This window comes from Mobula birostris, chromosome 14 (genome assembly GCF_030028105.1).
Source record: "Mobula birostris isolate sMobBir1 chromosome 14, sMobBir1.hap1, whole genome shotgun sequence".
Taxonomy (NCBI): Eukaryota; Metazoa; Chordata; class Chondrichthyes; order Myliobatiformes; family Myliobatidae; genus Mobula; species Mobula birostris.
In genome coordinates this window covers 86,569,395-86,587,533 of record NC_092383.1, presented here as the reverse complement: position 1 = coordinate 86,587,533, position 18,139 = coordinate 86,569,395, and the positions used below count along the sequence as shown (strand labels likewise).

The 18,139-nt window shown below is 42.8% G+C and overlaps 1 pseudogene; it reads left to right on the top strand.

Moving 5' to 3' along the window:
* Positions 1–18,139, top strand: part of LOC140209405 (uncharacterized) — a 110,139-nt pseudogene that overhangs the window by 85,078 nt on the left and 6,922 nt on the right.

The following is an 18,139-nucleotide window of genomic DNA, read 5'->3' as shown; positions in this document are numbered from 1 at the left end:
GACACAGACTTGCAGTACCCCAAAGACTATTCATTCACCCGGTAATTCAACATACCGCAGGCGCTCTCGCTCCCTAATAAGGGAAAAGAGGTGTCCCTGTTTCACAGGTAGAAGGGAGGCATAACAAAGCGACTTGCTGATTTATGGTGTTAAAATTCTGTTGTGTTGTATTTTCCAAGCCCTGTGCCCAAAAGGCTCGGGCCTCTGGGCACACAACCTGCAGCCAGCTCGCCGCTTACGATCTTCCGTGTACTCCCACGACTCACCAGCCTTGAATCCGCCTGCCTCCAGAGCCACGAAAAGCCGGCACCCTGAAGGCGCGCTGACCTTCCAGGCTGCATCCTTGGCATATCGAAAAGCGACCAGTCGTGAGGCCCCGAAAGCAGGTCCCATTTCCACCAAGAACTGAATTGAGTGTGTAACCTTCAGGTCAGGGACTACAGAAGAATCTTGAGAGGGAAAAAAGAGCTATCAAAAGATAGAAATAGAGATGTTTCCAAAATGTCAGCAAAGGAGTTGCCGTTAGGCTCCGCCTCCAGTTCCAATTTCCTGGAATCTGAGACACACACACACAAAAATCTGGGAGTATTCCAAATTAATCCTTTGGGAACTTTGTGTACATTTGAAGGGCTGATAGGAGGTAATTGAAAGTTTAATATTGCCGCTGTCCCCCAGTACTGCACTGGAGGGTCAGCCCTGGGTTTCTGCTCAGGGCTCTGGAGTGGGAAGTGAACCCACAATGTACTGACACAGGGGAGAGAGCACTGACACAGCTGACACAGTAACAGCACTGACTGCACTTCACACCAAAATCATTAGCCGTGGTAACACGTGCCACTTGCTGGACGTGACCTGGACGGGTTTTTTATCGTCATGTTCAAAAATATTAGTTTGCATTAATTGGTCCTTTCCCCTCAAAACTGAAAATGCCTCCCTCAGTTTCAGGTGCATTGTGGGCAGAGAAATATGTAAAAGGAGTTTTGGGAAGAGCGATCACAATCGATTGTCACTATGAAGAAAAGCACCGCTCACACAAAAAGTATTGGTGTGATGGATGGACTCCACTGTGTTCAGTTTTAGTGGAAACAAATGGGCAGCACAGACGGAGTGGACGAGTGTCAATCACAGATAACCCAGAACAGAAAATATTTACTGTTACTGTGGATGATCACCACTCTGGAGATACAGGATGGTACAGCTGTGGAATTAGAACACCAGGTCTTGATACGAGATATTATTTACATCTAGAAGTACATGAAGGTAGGTTTCTCAGTGATTGACTTTGTCCCTTCAGTAGAATAAATGTCTCATCCATGTTTTCTCCGGGAAGGGTCTGTGCATTAGATGTCCTGGGGAGTGACAATGTGCTGATCCCAGGGTGAAGCTTGTTGAATGGAGAAATGCCCATCTCGTGGATGTGTCTGAAGAACAGCATTCTTCTCCTCCTCCTGCTCAGCCTCTGCACAGATTACAAGATCTTTGTCCAGACACTGTCCATCCCTAACTACCATTGCATTAATATCAGTGCCAAATATTTCCCTTTCTACGGCAGGTCATTTTCTCATGAAAGCCACCAAACATGTGACGGATATCTCACAAGTTGCTGCCTTTAAGCACTCAATGGCCACTTCATTAGGTATCTTCATAACTAATAAATAGGCCACTGAGTGTACATTCATGGTCTTCTGCCGCTCTGACCCACTCACTTCAAGGTTCAGATACTCTTCTGCACACCACCGTCATAACACATGGTTATTTAAACTCCTGTCATCTTTCTGTCAGCTTGAACCAGTCCGGCCATTCTCCTCTGACCTCTCTCATAAAGAAGGCATTTTTGATCACAGAATTGCTGCTCACTGGATACTTTCTGGTTTTTTTGCACCGTTCTGTGTAAACTCTGGAGAGAGTTGTGCCTGAACATCCCAGGAGGTCAACAGTTTCTGAGATGCTCAGACCTCTCCATCTGCCACCAACTATTATTCCACAGTCAAAGTCACTAAGAGCACATTTCCTCTCTATTCTGATGTTTTGCCTAAACAGCAACCAGACATCTTGACCATGTCTGCATGATTTTATGGACTGTGTTGCTGCCACATAAATGACTAATCTGATATTTGCATTAATGACCAGATGAACAGGTGTAGCTAATAAAGTGGCAGAAGAGTGTTTGATTTTCAGATGTTCATTCAGAGTCTGATTGTTGAATTCCTTCCCACAGAACCTGTGTCTGTTCCTGTGCTTCGATATCTGTCACCAGCAAATGTCTCCCGTCTTGGGGGCTCAGTGTCAGTTTCCTGTGAGTCTCTCCAGGGATCCCTTCCCATTCAGTACACATGGTATGAACAAACCTCATCTGGGCATCCAAAGATCTCAGATACCAATAAACAGGCTCTATGTTGTCAATCCTTCAACCAGCAGCACCATCAATATTACTGCAAAGCCTCGAGTAAGCTTGGAGTAAAATACAGTGCAAAAAGTGACAGTCTTCAACAACGGAGAGATCTGCAGTTACGTGACAGAAATCAATGGCACCAGTAAGTTCTACTTTCAAGAGAGGATACATTTAAATATTTCTTTTTGTTACTCTGTTACTGCTGCTCTTATACTTCTAGTGAGAGTAAGGTATGTCTTTGCATTTGTAGAAGCTACACATTGCAGCCTCCATGGGGTAGAAATAAAGTGCAGTAAACAGTTAAGTCTGTCACTTCCTCCTGGAAGATGTGGAGCATCTCAAACATAGTTGGACTTGCACCTCCATGAAAAAGAAAGAATTCCATTCATACTTGTGACTTCTGCATTGAAGATGTGAGAATGGGTGTCCAGTTGTGAGACAGTGACACTGTCATATAAACAAAAGGAAGGACTCTGAACAAGCAGTATGAAAGAAATTCGAGAATGTCAGGGGGCAGGAGTGAGTGTAGTTGCTACTACTAAGGAGAAGGTGCTTGGAAAACTGAGAGGTCTGAAGGTCAATAGGTTGCCTGGACCAGATAGACTACACCCCAGTGTTCTGAAGGAGGCAGCTGAAGAGATTGTGGAGGCATAAGAAGTGATCTTTAAAGAATAACTGGATTCTGGAATGGTTTTCTAGGACTGAAAAATTGGGAATGTTCCTCCACTCTTTAAGAATAGAGGGAGGCAAATGAAAGGGAGCTAAAGACCAGTTAGCCTGACTTCAGTGGTTGTGAAGGTGTTGGAGTCCATTATCAAGGATGAGGTTTTGGGTTACTTGAAGGCACATGATTAAATATGGTTTCATACAGGGGAAATCTAGCCTGAAAAATCAGTTAAGACTCTTTGAGGAAATTACAGGCAGGATAGACAAAGTGGATATTGCTTACTTGGATTTTTAGAAGGCCTTTGACAAGGTGCCACACTTGAAGCTGCTGAAGAAGAAACCACAGTAGTACTGGAAAGATTCTAGAATGGAAAGAGGATCGGCTGGCTGGCAGGAGGCAAAGAGCGTGAACAAAATGGTGCCTTTCTGTTTGACTGTCAATGACTCAAGGTTTTCCACAGTGGTCTGTGTTGGAACCACTTCATTTCACATTTCATGTCAACGATTTGGATGACAGTGTTGATGACCTTGTGGCCAAGTTTGGGGACAATAAAGTCAAAGTGAAAGTCAAAGTTTGCACAGTTTCTTATCCATTGATCCTGTTTACAGTTACTGTTCTGTAGGTTTGCTAAGTATGCCCGCAGAAAAAGAATCTCAGGGTTATATGTGGTGAGAAGTATGTACTCTAATAACAAATTTTTACTTTGATTTTGATGAAGGGGTACGTCATTGAATCCTATCGAATATTGAAAGGACTAGAAAGAATGGATTTAGAGATACAAACAAGGCTGCTGCATTTCATGATTCTGAACAGGATAATAAACGCTCAAATCTCTTGTAAAACACTACAGCAATGTTTGTCATAGGTGAGGGATAGGCCAGTGTTCAACTTAAGCTCCACAAGGCTGATATATCTCTGTCCTGAACTGACGCTGTGGCCTTCAATTAATGGGCTCCTAAATTGGCTGCAGTGATGACTGGCTTTGTGTCTGTGACTCATTTTCACGAATTTCAGTTCTGAATGTAATTTGCTTACTTTTATGGTTTGCACGATTTGACAGTTTTTTTTCTAAATGTGTTGTATTTGGTTTCTTTGTTTTGTGGCTGCCTGTAGGAAAATGAATCTCGGGGTTGTATATAGTATACATACTTTGATAATCAATGTACTTTGAACTTTGAACTTTGAAATTGAAGTGTAATCTGATTGGCTGAGTCCATAAGCTGTCACACTTTTTTTTAGATTATGAAGACATGCAGTCCTCTTTTATTCTCATTTAGAAATGATACAATATTTCCTCCGGTGTGATATCACAAAACACAGGACAGACGAAGACTGAAAAAAACTAACAAAACCACAGAATTATAACATATAGTTACAACAGTACAACAATACCATAACTTGATGAAGAAGTCCATGAGCACAGTAAAAGTTCAAAGTCTCTCAAATGTCCCACATCTCAGGGAGAAGGAAGAAAAACTCTCTCTGCCATACCCGACCACGGTCCGACTCTGAGTCATCTGAAAACTTTGAGTTCTGATCAGCTCTCTGACACCGAGTACTGAGCGCCATCTCTATCCGAACGATTCGTCCTCCATCTCGGTTGCCAACAGCAGGCAAAGCTGGGGATTTTGAGGCCTTCCCTCCGAAATTGAATTCTGAATTTAAACTTTCAGAAGTGTAATCCAGTTTAGAGAGGATGCTGCAGAGTCATGGAGTTACAGGTTATGGGTACAGGTGTTTCGGCCCAAATCGTCCATGCCGACCACAGTGTCTTACTGAGTTTCACCCATTTCCCTGTATTTGGTCCACATCCTTCTAAAGCTTTCCTGTACATGAACTTGTCCAAATGTATTTTAAATAGTGTATTTGTACCCACCTCCAACTCTTCACAAGATCACAAGACAAAGGAGCAGAAGTAGGCCATTTGGCCCATTGAGTCTGCTCCACAGTTCCCCCATGAGCTAAACTATTCACCCATCTAGTTCCAATTTCCGGCTTTTTCCCCATATCCTTTGATACCCTGACTAATTAGATACCTGTCAATCTCCTCCTTAAACACCCTCAATGATCGGGCCTCCACAACCATATGTGGCAACGAATTCCACAAATCCACGACCCCCTGGCTAAAAAAATTTCCCCTCATCTCTGTTTTAACTGGGTACCCTCTAATTCTAAGACTATGGCCTCTTGTCCTGGACTCACCCACCAAGGGAAACAACCTTTCCACATCTACTCTGTCCAACCCTTTCAACATTCGAAACGTTTCTATGAGATCCCCTCTCATCCTTCTATACTCTAATGAATACAATCCAAGAGCCGACAGACGCTCCTCATATGTTAGCCCCTGCATTCCAGGAATCATCCTCGTAAATCTTCTCTGAACTCTCTCCAACATCAGTACATCCTCTCTAAGATAGGGGGCCCAAAACTGCACATAGTATTCCAAATGAGGTCTCACTAATGCCCCATAGAGCCTCATCAACACCTCCTTACTCTTATACATTATTCCTCTTGAAATGAAGGCCAACATAGCATTCGTCTTTCCTTACCGCCAATCCAACTTGGTGGTTAACCTTTAGGGTATCCTGCACGAGGACCCCCAAGTCCCTTTGCACTTCCGATATTTGAATTTTCTCCCCATCTAAATAATAATCTGCCCGATTATTTCTTCTTTCGAAATGTACAACCGTACATTTATCAACGTTGTATCTCATCTGCCATTTCTTTGCCCACTCTCTTAAACTGACTAAGTCTCTCTGCAACCTTTCCGTTTCTTCAACATTTCCTGCTCCTCCACCTATCTTGGTGTCATCCGCAAACTTGGCCACAAAACCATTTAATCCATAATCCAAATCATCGATATACATCGTAAAAAGAAGCAGCCCCAACACCGACCCCTGCGGAACACCACTAGTAACCGGCAACCAATCAGAATAGGATCCCTTTATTCCCACCCTTTGCTTTCTGCCTATCAGCCAATGCTCCACCCATTCCAATATCTTTCCTATAATTCCATGGGCTCTCATCCATTAAGCAGCCTCATATGCGGCACCTTATGGAAGGCCTTTTGAAAATCCAAATACACAACATCCACAGCCTCTCCCTTGTCAATCTTATTCGAGATTACCTCAAAAAATTTCAATAAGTTGGTAAGGCAGGATCTTCCCTTCATGAAACCATGCTGGCTTCGGCCTATCTTGTCATGCATCTCGAGGTATTTCATAACCTCGTCCTTGAGGATTGACTCCAATATCTTTCCAACCACCGATGTCAGACTAATAGGTCTGTAATTTTCTTTCTGCTGCCTCCTTCCTTTCTTAAATAGCGGAACTACATTTGCGACCTTCCAGTTCTCCGGAACCATGCCAGAGTCTATTGATTCCTGAAAGATCATTTCCAATGCTTCCACAATCTCCAAAGCCACCTCCTTCAGAACCCTTGGGTGCACCTCATCCGGGCTGGGAGACTTATCTATTCTTAGTCCACTTAGCTTCCCAAGCACTTTCTCTCTAGTTATCTTGACTGTACCTAATTCTATTCCCTGATACCTCTGGCTATCAGGTATATTGCTCATGTCTTCCACTGTGAAGACTGATACAAAATACTCATTCAGTTCCTCCGCCATCTCTTTGTTATCCATTATAATTACTCCAGCATCGTTTTCAATCGGTCCCATATCTACCCTTGTCACTCTTTTACTCTTCATATATTTAAAAAAAACTCTTAGTATCCTTTTTTATGTTAATCGCCAACTTCCTTTCATAATTCATCTTTTCTTTCCTAATGACTTTCCTAGTTTCTTTCTGTAAGTTTTTAAAGGTCTTCCAGTCCTCATTTTTCCCACTAATTTTTGCTTCCTTGTACGCCGTTTCTTTTGCTTTTATTTTTGCCTTAACCTCTCTCGTTAGCCACATTTGTGCCATTTTTCCATTCATGATTTTCTTTTTTCTTGGAATATATTTTTCCTGCATTTTCCTTATTTCTTATAGGAATTTCATCCAATTCTGCTCTGCCATCCCTCCATTTAGTTTACTTTTCCAATTGACTTGGGCCAGTTCCTCTCTCATACCACTGTAATTTCCCCTGTTCCACTGAAATATCGATACACCTGATACCAGCTTCTCCTTTTCAAATTTGAAACTGAACTCAATCATATTATGATCACTACTTCCAAGAGGTTCCTTTACCTCCAGCTCCCTAATCACCTCAGGTTCATTACACAGCACCCAATCCAAAACAGCCGGTCCCCTGGTGGGCTTCTGGACAAGTTGCTCCAAAAAGCCATCCTGTAGGCATTCTACAAACTCCCTCTCCTGAGATCCATTACCTTCCTGACTTTCCCAATTCACTTTCATATTAAAATCCCCCATAATTATCTTGACATTTTCCTTCTGACACGCTTTTTCTATTTCCAGCTGCAACTTGTAGTCCACATCCCGACTGCTGTTTGGAGGCCTGTATATAACTGCTATTAGTGTCTTTTTACCCTTGCCATTTCTTAATTCTACCCATAAGGATTCTACCTCTTCTGATCCTATATCCCTTCATTCTATTGATTTGATATCGTTACTTACCATCAGGGACACGCCGCCCCCTTTACCTACCTTCCTATCCTTCCTGTACACTGTGTATCCTTGGATATTCAGCTCCCAATCACATCCATCATTTAGCCATGACTCGGTGATGGCCACAATGTCATACCTTTTAACCTGCAGCTGTGCAGCAAGGTCATCCACTAATGCTGAGTGCATTTAAATACAGTACATTTAGATCGGTACCTGTTGCCACTTGTGCTATGTATCTATTTTGCAGCAAATTATCCTGTATATTCATCGGCCTGTCCTTTTTACCATCTTTGCTGCACGGTATTTTTGACTTATTTCTATTTTCTTCTTCCTCGATCCTAACATCTTGGTTTCCTTCCCCTTGCCAACTTAGCTTAAACCCTCCCTAACAGCTATATTAAACAATCCCGCTAGGATATTAGTACCTTTTGAGTTCAGGTGTAATCCATCTTTTTTGTACAAGTCATACCTTCCCCAAAATAGATCCCAGTGATTCAAGAATTTGAAGCCCTGCCCCCTGCGCCAGTTACTTAGCCACACATTCATCCACTTAATTCTGCTATTCTTACCATCATTAGCGTGCAGCTCAGGCAGCAATCCTGATATTATTACTCTGGAGGTCCGGCTTTTCAATTTTCTTCCTAGCTCCCAGCAATCTTTCTTCAGGACCTCCTCTCTTTTTCTGTCTATGTCATTGGTACCAATATGTACCAAGACTTCCAGATGCTCGCCCTCTCTCCTCAGAATACTCTGGACTCGATCTGAGACATCCCGTACCTTGGCACCAGGGAGGCAACACACCATCCGGGTATCCTCGTCCGGCTCGCAGAATCTCTTGTCCGTCCCCCTTACAATGGAGTCCCCTATAACTACCGCATTTCTTCTTGCTCTCTTGATTTTGGCACTGGGCAGAATGCTAGAGTCTCGTTCACTGTGGTCCTCCTCTGTCAGGTCTGCCTCTTCAACAGAATCCAAAACGATAGATCGATTTCTGAGGGGGACTGTCACAGGGGTGCTATCCACTACCTCTCTATAGGTAGTATCTATCACCTCCTCACTTTCCCTAATTAGCCGAAGGTCATCTATTTCCATCTCCAGCACCTTAACACGGTCCTTCAGAAGCCTCATCTCAGTGCACCTGGTGCAGATGTAATCCTTGGGGAGGCTGGGACTTTTCCTCTGACCTTTTCCATGCACATACTGTTCCGTGTGGAAAACACTACCCCTCCCAGTCCTCTCTCCTCTCACCTTCAGACGAGACTCTTTAGATTTTGAAGTCCCTACTCTGGAATAAAGACGGTGATTATCCACCATATCCTCTTAATTACAGAGTACCTGGAGGCATCTGTCAAGATAGGCAGAACTCAGCATGGATTCCTTAAAGGAAAATCCTGCCTGACAAACCTATTACAATTTTTTGAGGAAATTACCAGGCCAGACAAGGGAGAGGCAGTGGATGTTGTATATTTGGATTTTCAGAAGGCCTTTGACAAGGTGCCACACATGAGGCTACTTAACAAGATAAGAGCCCATGGATTTATGGGAAAGTTACATACGTGGATAGAGCGTTGGCTGATTGGCAGGAAACAGAGAGTGGGAATAAAGTGATCCTATTCTGGTTGGCTGCCGGTTACCAGTGGTGTTCCGCAGGGATCAGTGTTGGGGCCGCTTCTTTTTACATTGTACATCAATGATTTAGTTTATGGAATAGATGGCTTTGTGGCTAAGTTTGCTGACGATACGAAGATAGTTGGAGGGGCCGATAGTGCTGAGGAAACGGAGAGTCTGCAGAGAGACTTGGATAGATTGAAAGAATGGGCAGAGAAGTAGCAAATGAAGTACAATGTTGGAAAGTGTATGGTTATGCACTTTGGCAGAAAAAATAAACGGGCAGACTATTATTTAAATGGGGAAAGAATTCAAAGTTCTGAGATGCAACAGGACTTGGGAGTCCTCGTACAGGATACCCTTAAAGTTAACCTCCAGGTTGAGTCAGTAGTGAAGAAGGCGAATGCAATGTTGGCATTCCTTTCTAGAGGAATAGAATATAGGAGCAGGGATGTGATGTTGAGGCTCAATAAGGCGCTGGTGAGACCTCACTTGGAGTACTGTGGGCAGTTTTGGTCTCCTTATTTAAGAAAGGATGTGCTGACGTTGGAGAGGGTACAGAGAAGATTCACTAGAATGTTTCCGGAAATGAGAGGGTTAACATATGAGGAACGTTTGTCCGCTCTTGGACTGTATTCCTTGGAGTTTAGAAGAATGAGGGGAGACCTCATAGAAACATTTTGAATGTTAAAAGGCATGGGCAGAGTGGATGTGGCAAAGTTGTTTCCCATAATGGGGAGTCTAGTACAAGAGGGCACGACTTAAGGATTGAAGGGCGCCCTTTCAGAACAGAAATGCGAAGAAATTTTTTTAGTCAGAGGGTGGTGAATCTATGGAATTTGTTGCCATGGGCAGCAGTGGAGGCCGAGTCATTGGGTGTATTTAAGGCAGAGATTGATAGGTACCTGAGTAGCCAGGGCATCAAAGGTTATGGTGAGAAGGCAGGGGAGTGGGACTAAATAGGAGAAAATGGATCAGCTCATGATAAAATGGCGGAGCAGACTTGATGGGCCGAATGGCCTACTTCTGCTCCTTTGGCTTATGGTCTTATGGTCTTAATTTTTAAACTGAGGTCATCCCTCATCAGAGTTCACTTCAGGGAAAACAGTCCCAGCCTATCCATATCCTAGAACTTCCAGTCCCAGCAGCATCTGTATGGATGTTTTCTGTACCTTCCCTAAATTAATGACACTCTTCCTCTGGACAGGTGAAATCTTGTCAACACCCTTTATAGCTGTAACATGCCATCCCAACTGTACTTAATGCCCCATCCAATGAAGGCAAGCATGGCATTTGCCTTGGTCAACACTTTGTCCATCTGTGTTGCCACTTTCAGGGACCAATGTAGTTGCACACCTCGTTCCCAACAGTGCAAGTTGTGTCCTTGTTTAATTTCCCAAAATGCATCACTTCACAGTGCCTGAGTTCAATTCCATCAGCTGTTCCATTGGCCACTTTCCTAGTTCAAAGTTCAAAGTAAATTCATTATCAATCTAGGTATACCATAAACAATCTAGTTTCATCTTCTTGCAGGCACCCACAAAACAAAGAAACACAACAGAATCCACGACGAACCACATACGACAAAAACTAACAAGCATCCAATGTGCAAAAGATGATGAATTGTGCAAAATAAATAAAATATGTAAACAAATGATACGTAGAACATGAGTCACAGAGTCCCCGAAAGTGAGACCACAGCTGCAGAGTCAGTTCAGTGCTGAGGCGAGTGAAAATGGTCCAGGACTCCTGTACGTCTTACCTAATGGTGGTAGCAAGAAGAGAGGTAGATGTTTCAAATTCAGACAAATGGGATGGGCTCAGGTGGAAGGATTGTGCTGGTACAGAGTGATGTGGCTGAACACTGGTTCATTTTCCAGATCCCATTATAAAATTCGACAATTCTTTCCACTGTCCACCACACTACAGTGTCATCCAAAACTTATTAATCATATTACTTACATTATCATTACAAATTATTAATATTGATGACAAATAACAGTGGTTAACGAATAATAGCACTGATCCCTATGGTACACCACTTGTGATAAAGTCTGATGTCAGACTTCAGAATCACGATCTGATCCCTTCCGCCAAGCCTATTCAATATCCATCCAGTTAGCTTACACTGTGACCTCACATTACAGATCAGTCTACAATGCAAGATCTTGTCAAAGGCCTTGCTAAACTCCATGGGCTAAACACTACTGTCCTGCTCTCTTCAATCCTTTTGATTATCTCTTCCAAAAAGCTCAGCCATATTTGTTTGAAAGGGGATGTCCCATGCACAAGATCACATAGACCATCCCAAATCATAAGACCATAAGACCATAAGACAAAGGAGCAGAAGTAGGCCATTCGGCCCATCAATTCTGCTCCACCATTTTATCATGAGCTGATCCATTTTCTCCTATTTAGTCCCACTCCCCTGCCTTCTCACCATAACCTTTGATGCCCTGGCTACTCAGATACCTATCAATCTCTGCCTTAAATACACCCAATGACTCGGCCTCCACTGCTGCCCGTGGCAACAAATTCCATAGATTCACCACCCTCTGACTAAAAAAATTTCTTCGCATTTCTGTTCTGAATGGGCGCCCTTCAATCCTTAAGTCAGATTATGTTTTGGCAAATTCAGATAGATCCTGTCTCACAGAATCACCTCCAGTAAGTTACCCACTGCTGATCTTGTGCTCACCTGCCTGGAATGGGACTGGATCAGTAATCTATTGACCCTGAAATGTGGAAACACACTGCGACATTAGTGGGCAGTGATAATGATGACTCCAATCAAATAAAAATCATTACTTGTGAAGAGCTGTGATTTTGTGATGAGGGACGATGCTGTTGCCTTTTCAGACAATGTGGAATTCAATTACACCAATTGACGGTGTGGTAGATTCCTTAGACCACAGCGACAGCTTTAAATAAAATATCTTTATTTATTATTATTATGTTCTTTATCTTTTGAGTTTTTGTGCTGCATTAGACTAGAGTAACAATGATTTCATTCTCTTTTACACATGAGCACTGGAAATGACATTAAACAATCTTGAATCTAGGATCTGCCTGTGTAAATTTGATTTTACCTGTCCATTCTCTAAGAAACTTCTCCCTCATGCTTTATGGGCAGAAGATAAAGTGAGAGGAGTTGTGGGAAGAGCGATCACAATCAATTGTCACTATGCACCAATGTATCGCTTAGACCCAAAGATGTTGTGCTGTATGCGGGATCGCCGATGCACATCGTTAGTGAATACAAATGGGCAAAATGAGCAGTATGGAAGAATGACAATCAGAGATAACACATCCCAGGGAATATTTACTGTTACTATGGAGCACCTTGACCCTAATGATGCAGGGCATTATATATGTGTAATTCTATCATCTGGCAATCCTCCAATATTTAACGTGCATCTACAAGTATCTGTTGGTAGGTTTCCGATTTTGACTTTATCTTTCCACTGAAGTGTCTGATTCATGTTTTCTCTGGGGAGTGTCAGGGCAGCACCGATATTCAGAGGCTCTGTTACAGAGCAGGCCCCTGCGGGAGGGTGCTGGGTTCGGAAATCCCACTCCAGTTGCTCTCACCCAGTGTGGGATCTGACCCTCTGGTTTCCAGTGGGAGGCTCAGCACATTATCCTGCTTCTGAACCATATGAAATGTTGCTCTGACAGTGGTTTGCATTCAGACTAAAACTAAGAATCTGATATTTACAGGTCAATGAGAAACAAGTGTTTCACATGGTCTAAACACTTCAAAAAGCATAAAAAGGGAATCAGATCCAGATCACTACAGATTGTGTTCAGTCCTCCCAGGGCAGTCTATTCCATTTCCCATCCCTGCTTCATGGATCAGTCACTCCCACCCCTACCCGGCACTCTCTCTGTGCTCTCATAAACCACCCGCCAGCACCCACTAACCATCCACTTCCCGGTAGCCAGCCTCCCCATTCAGCCCATTCCTGGTGGGAAATAGAGCAATGGGGTTAGGGAGAAATTGATATAATGTACAGCCCAAGAATTGACTCTTTGGCCCACCATGTCTACACTGACCATGCTATCATTCTAAGCTACTTCCATCTTACTGCATGTGGTCCATATCTCTCCAACCCCTCCCTTTTCATGTCCATGTCCAAAAGCTTCTTAAATATTGTTATGATATCCCTTTCTACCAGCCAGTCTGTCGGTGTGTTTCATGCAGTCAGCACCCTCAGAGTAAATAAAACTTGTCTCGAAAACATTCTTTAAACATTCCCCCTATTGCCTTCAAACGATGCTCACTATCATTTTACATTTAAACCCTGGGAAAAGATTCTATCTTCCCTATCTATGATTTCTATAACTTCATAAACTTCTATCAGGTCTCTCCTCAGCCTCCTATACTGCAGCGAAAATGATCCAAGTTTGTCAAACTTCTCCCCATAGCTACAATCCAGGTAACATTTATTCATTTATTTGATTTATTCATTGATTGAGATATAGCGTGGAGAGGCCTTTCACGCCCTTTGAGACGTGCCACCCAGTAATCCCCCAGACTTAACCCCAGCCTCAAACTCAGACAATCTATAACAACCAATTGACCTACCAACTTCTAGGTCTTTGGACTGTGGGAGGAAACCAGAGCACCTGGAAGAAACCCACGTGGACATGGGGAGAACACACAAACTCCTTACACAGAGCAGCAGAAATTGCCACGGTAAAGCCTTGTGCTAACCATTAGTCTACAATGCTGCCCTGGTGACACCCTGATGACCTTTTTACCCTCTCTAAAACCTCCACATCTTTTCTATACTGTCGCTATCAGAATCACAAATTATTGTATGTTGCAAATGTGCCCTAAACAAAGTCTTATGAAGCTTCAAAATGCCTTGTCAGCTTTAGTTTCCAATATGTAAAATGAAGAATGCAAATGTGCTGAATGCTTTCATTACCATTATTTCCACTTGTGTTGCAGCTTTCAGGGAGCAATGGACTTGAACCCCAAAAACTCTCTGTACATCAACTCTAAAGGGCTCCAGATATTAAATTCCCCAGATGTATGCGGAGTGTTTGAAACCTCTGGGCGTGCACTTGCAGGAGCTTAGAAGAATGAGCACAGAAAAGCTGATGGTTGTGGAGAGGATGCTTCCTGTAGTGTGGACCTCTAAGACCAGAGGGCACAGACTCAGAAAAAAAGAGAGATGAGGAGGAATTTATTTAGCCAGCGGCTGGTGAATCTGTGGAATCCATTGCCACAGTCTGTGGAGACTAAATTATTGGATATATTTAAAGCAGAAGTTGATAGGTTTCCAGGACACCCACAAGTGCTGCCTTTTCAGAGTCAAGCTGTTGGTTGCAACATTAGACTGTCTCCTTGCTGCTGAGAGAGTTTGTAACTCTGATTTTCACACAGATACATACTCAGTGTCATCACTGCTGTCCTGATCTGGAGACCTGCTGTGTTCAGGGATAATGGCAGATATGGCAGTTCGGGCAGATAAGAGGATGCAGAGACACAGAGAGGTAGAGGAGCTGCTGAGATTCCAGACGTGTGGGTCCTGGTTGAGATACAGAACTGCTGAAATCTTTACTGTGTTTGATTTTCAGATGTTTATTGGTTGTTTTCCACAGAACCCGTGTCTGTTCCTTTGCTTCGATTTTCACCACTAACAAGTGGCTCAGGTTGTGGGGACTATGTGTCAGTGTCCTGTGAGTCTGGCCATGGATCCCTTCCCATTCAGTATTCATGGTACGAAAAGACCCCAACTGTGGATTCAAAGATCTCTGTTACCAATAAACTGGATCTACATTGTCAATCCTTAAAATACAAAAAATATCTGTATTATTGCAAAGTCTCAAATGATAATGGGGAAAAGACTAGTGAAATGATCAGCGTGTCCATCTCCAACAATGTCAGGAACTGCAGAAATGTGATTGATGTCAACAGAATGGGTAAGTAGTGCAGAGTTTAATATTTTATGATTGTCAATGGAGTACAACTGAGTGACTGATGTGTACTGGATATTGTATTGTTGGAACACAATATCCAGTACACATGGCTTAGATGGTAGGGGGTTCGTGCTGCTTCGATACGCTCCTGTGCCTGGGACTCGCTGCCTCAATTTGGCGCATACCCCACTTTTCCATTCTGGCCTAAAGCTTAAATCAGTCAGACAATCTCTTCATCCTCACTCTCATGTCACCAACAGTTTTGGTCTGATGAAAGATGTTCTTGTTATGGAAGGAAGCTAGCAAAGGATCAGCAGACTGATTTCTGGGATGCCATGAGTGACACAAGAACAGAGAATTGGTTGATCAGGTTTTTATTTCCTGGAGTTCACCAGACTGAAAGGTGATCTCATAGAAAGCTGCAATATTTTACCAGGCTGAAACAGATGCAGTTAGAAGGCTTCCAATACCAGGGAATACTGGACAGTCTATGGAATCTTACCTCCAAGAGGATCACAACCTTGCTGTTGGATTTGGAGTCTTGCATGCCTCAATAACCTGGAGATCTCTGTTGGCTGGAGTGAGGTCTTTATACTTTGGCTCTTTGTAGGCTCACCCATGCCTATATAGGTCAAAGTGTAGAGGTCAGACTTAGAGTGATCCACCAGTCCTCCAGGTTTGGGGGTTCAGCTCAGGACTAACAAAGCTGAGTGGTAAAACAAAATTGTTATGGAAACAGGAATGAAGAATCCTTCTACATCAGAGATTGATGGTATTGCTCAGTCTGCATCTGGGACTTGCATGACTGACAGCAGTGAAAACCGAAAGGAATCTACTGACATGATGGAGGAAGCCCTGAACAATGCTAGGGATAGAAAACCTTCATTGCTGCCCTAAATGCCAATGTTGTAATGGGCAGTAAGTAAGTAAGCATGGAGGCTTAGAAATAATCTAAAGGGTGAGACATTTAATACTGGGATTAGGAAGGATTTCTTCGCCCAGAATGTGCTGAACCTATATGCAAGAAAGATTGAGTTATTTTTCTCAGAGGTAGAAAGATCAAGAGATATGGGAAGGAAAAGACTTTGACTTTTCATTGAAAAAATCTCCTACATTATCCTTTTGGACAAAAAGTGTACTTGAACCACTATCTCCCTGTATATTCAAGTACAGCTATCACCAACTCTGCAGAGGGTGATGGGGCCCTGGAAAGTGATCTCGCCATGCCGGCTGAGGCCATCTCCCTAGATGGACCTTTCCCTAATTAGATAGAATTACAGTTTCCTCAATCCAAGTCCTTTAACTTTCCCAGCTGCATCTCCACACCATCAGGTACTGAGTATGGGAAAGAATCCAAGCCATCAGTAAATGTAATTGGGTGCACAGTAGAACAGCAATTAGCAATCAGCAATCCGGGTCCAATTCCAACCACTATTGCAAGTTGTTTGTACGTTCTCTTAGTAGCTGTATGAGTTTCCTCCGGGTGTCGCGCTTTCCTCCCACATTCCAGAGACGCACAGGTTAGTATTGGTATGTCAAAGGGAAGCTATTTTGGCACTGGAAACATGGAACACTTGCAGGCTGCCCCCAGCACATATTCTGTGTTGGTCATTGTAAACAACACATTTCACTGTATGATCTGATGTACATGTGAGGAAAAAATGTCATCTTCAACTTTTAATGTGCATTCAGTATAGATCACCTTTGGTCCACCACACTAAACTACCTGTTGGTCTAACAATTGTGCTCTTTTGTTCTTTTAAATACAAAGCAGATGAAATTGAATTTTATTTTCTTTTAACAGGGCGAAATCATTTCTGTAAAAATAATGTGACAGAATCGATGACAACTGCAGAAAGGAAAAAAACTACATCACCTCAAATGTAAAGTATTAGGTTCTCTCTACAGGGGATTTCACTGTAATTGCTTTCAAATAGAGCCAGCTGGGAGAGAACTATGTTTCTCTTTAACTGGTGTTAAACTTATCTGACATGATTAACTTCAATGAAATGATGTGTTGGAATCTGAATATTCCTGATTTTCTTGTACATGCGTCAAGCCTGAGATCAAAGATAAATTTATTTTTCCAAATATTTAATAATTTGAGCATAGCAATTGAAACTCATGTTCTGAGTCATAAAGTGCTTGTTGTTTACTAGAACAACTGGCCCGTCAGCCTGACTCGTCCAAGTCAACCGAGATTTTCATCTAGGTAGAGCACCTGTAATTTTATTTATCCCATATCCTTCTCTGCCAGAGATTCCCAACCTGCGGTCAAGACCAGTCAAGTCAAGTCAAGTGAATTTTATTGTCATATAACTATATAGATGTATGCCATCAAACGAGACAATGTTTCTCCAAACCAGGGTGTAACACGCATAACACATAATAACTTATGAAAGTGGGGATGAGATCTGCAAATGGATTACACATAAATAAACAAACTGAGGTGCATAAATTCAGTTCTGTAAACTACAGAGCAAATTAACCAGTGACACTGACTCTATGGACCCCTTAGTTAATGGTAGGGGGACATGGCAAAAACGTTTGTGAACCCTTGTTCTAAGCCTTTGCTACTCATGTATCTGTCAAAATGTCTTCTGAATGTTGTAAATGCTCCCACTCCTATGGATTGCTATGGCAGGTTGTTCCATATACCTAAGACCCTCTGTGTATAAAATTGCTCTTTAGGACCTTTCACCGCTAAATTGTAGCCTGCACCTGCTGGCTTTACTGTCCCCTCCCCTTGTAAAAAGACAGTGACCATTCACCTTATAGGTGCCCCTCATGATTTTATATACCTCTGTTAAATGACCCGTCAGCATTCTAAGCTCCAGGGCAAAAGTCTCATCCTTCCAACCCTCCATTATAACTCTATCCCTTCATTCTCAGGAATGTCCTCATGATTTTTCTGCTGCACCCTTTCCAGTCCAATGATATATTTCCTATTATCAGGAGACAACATCTGCACATGGT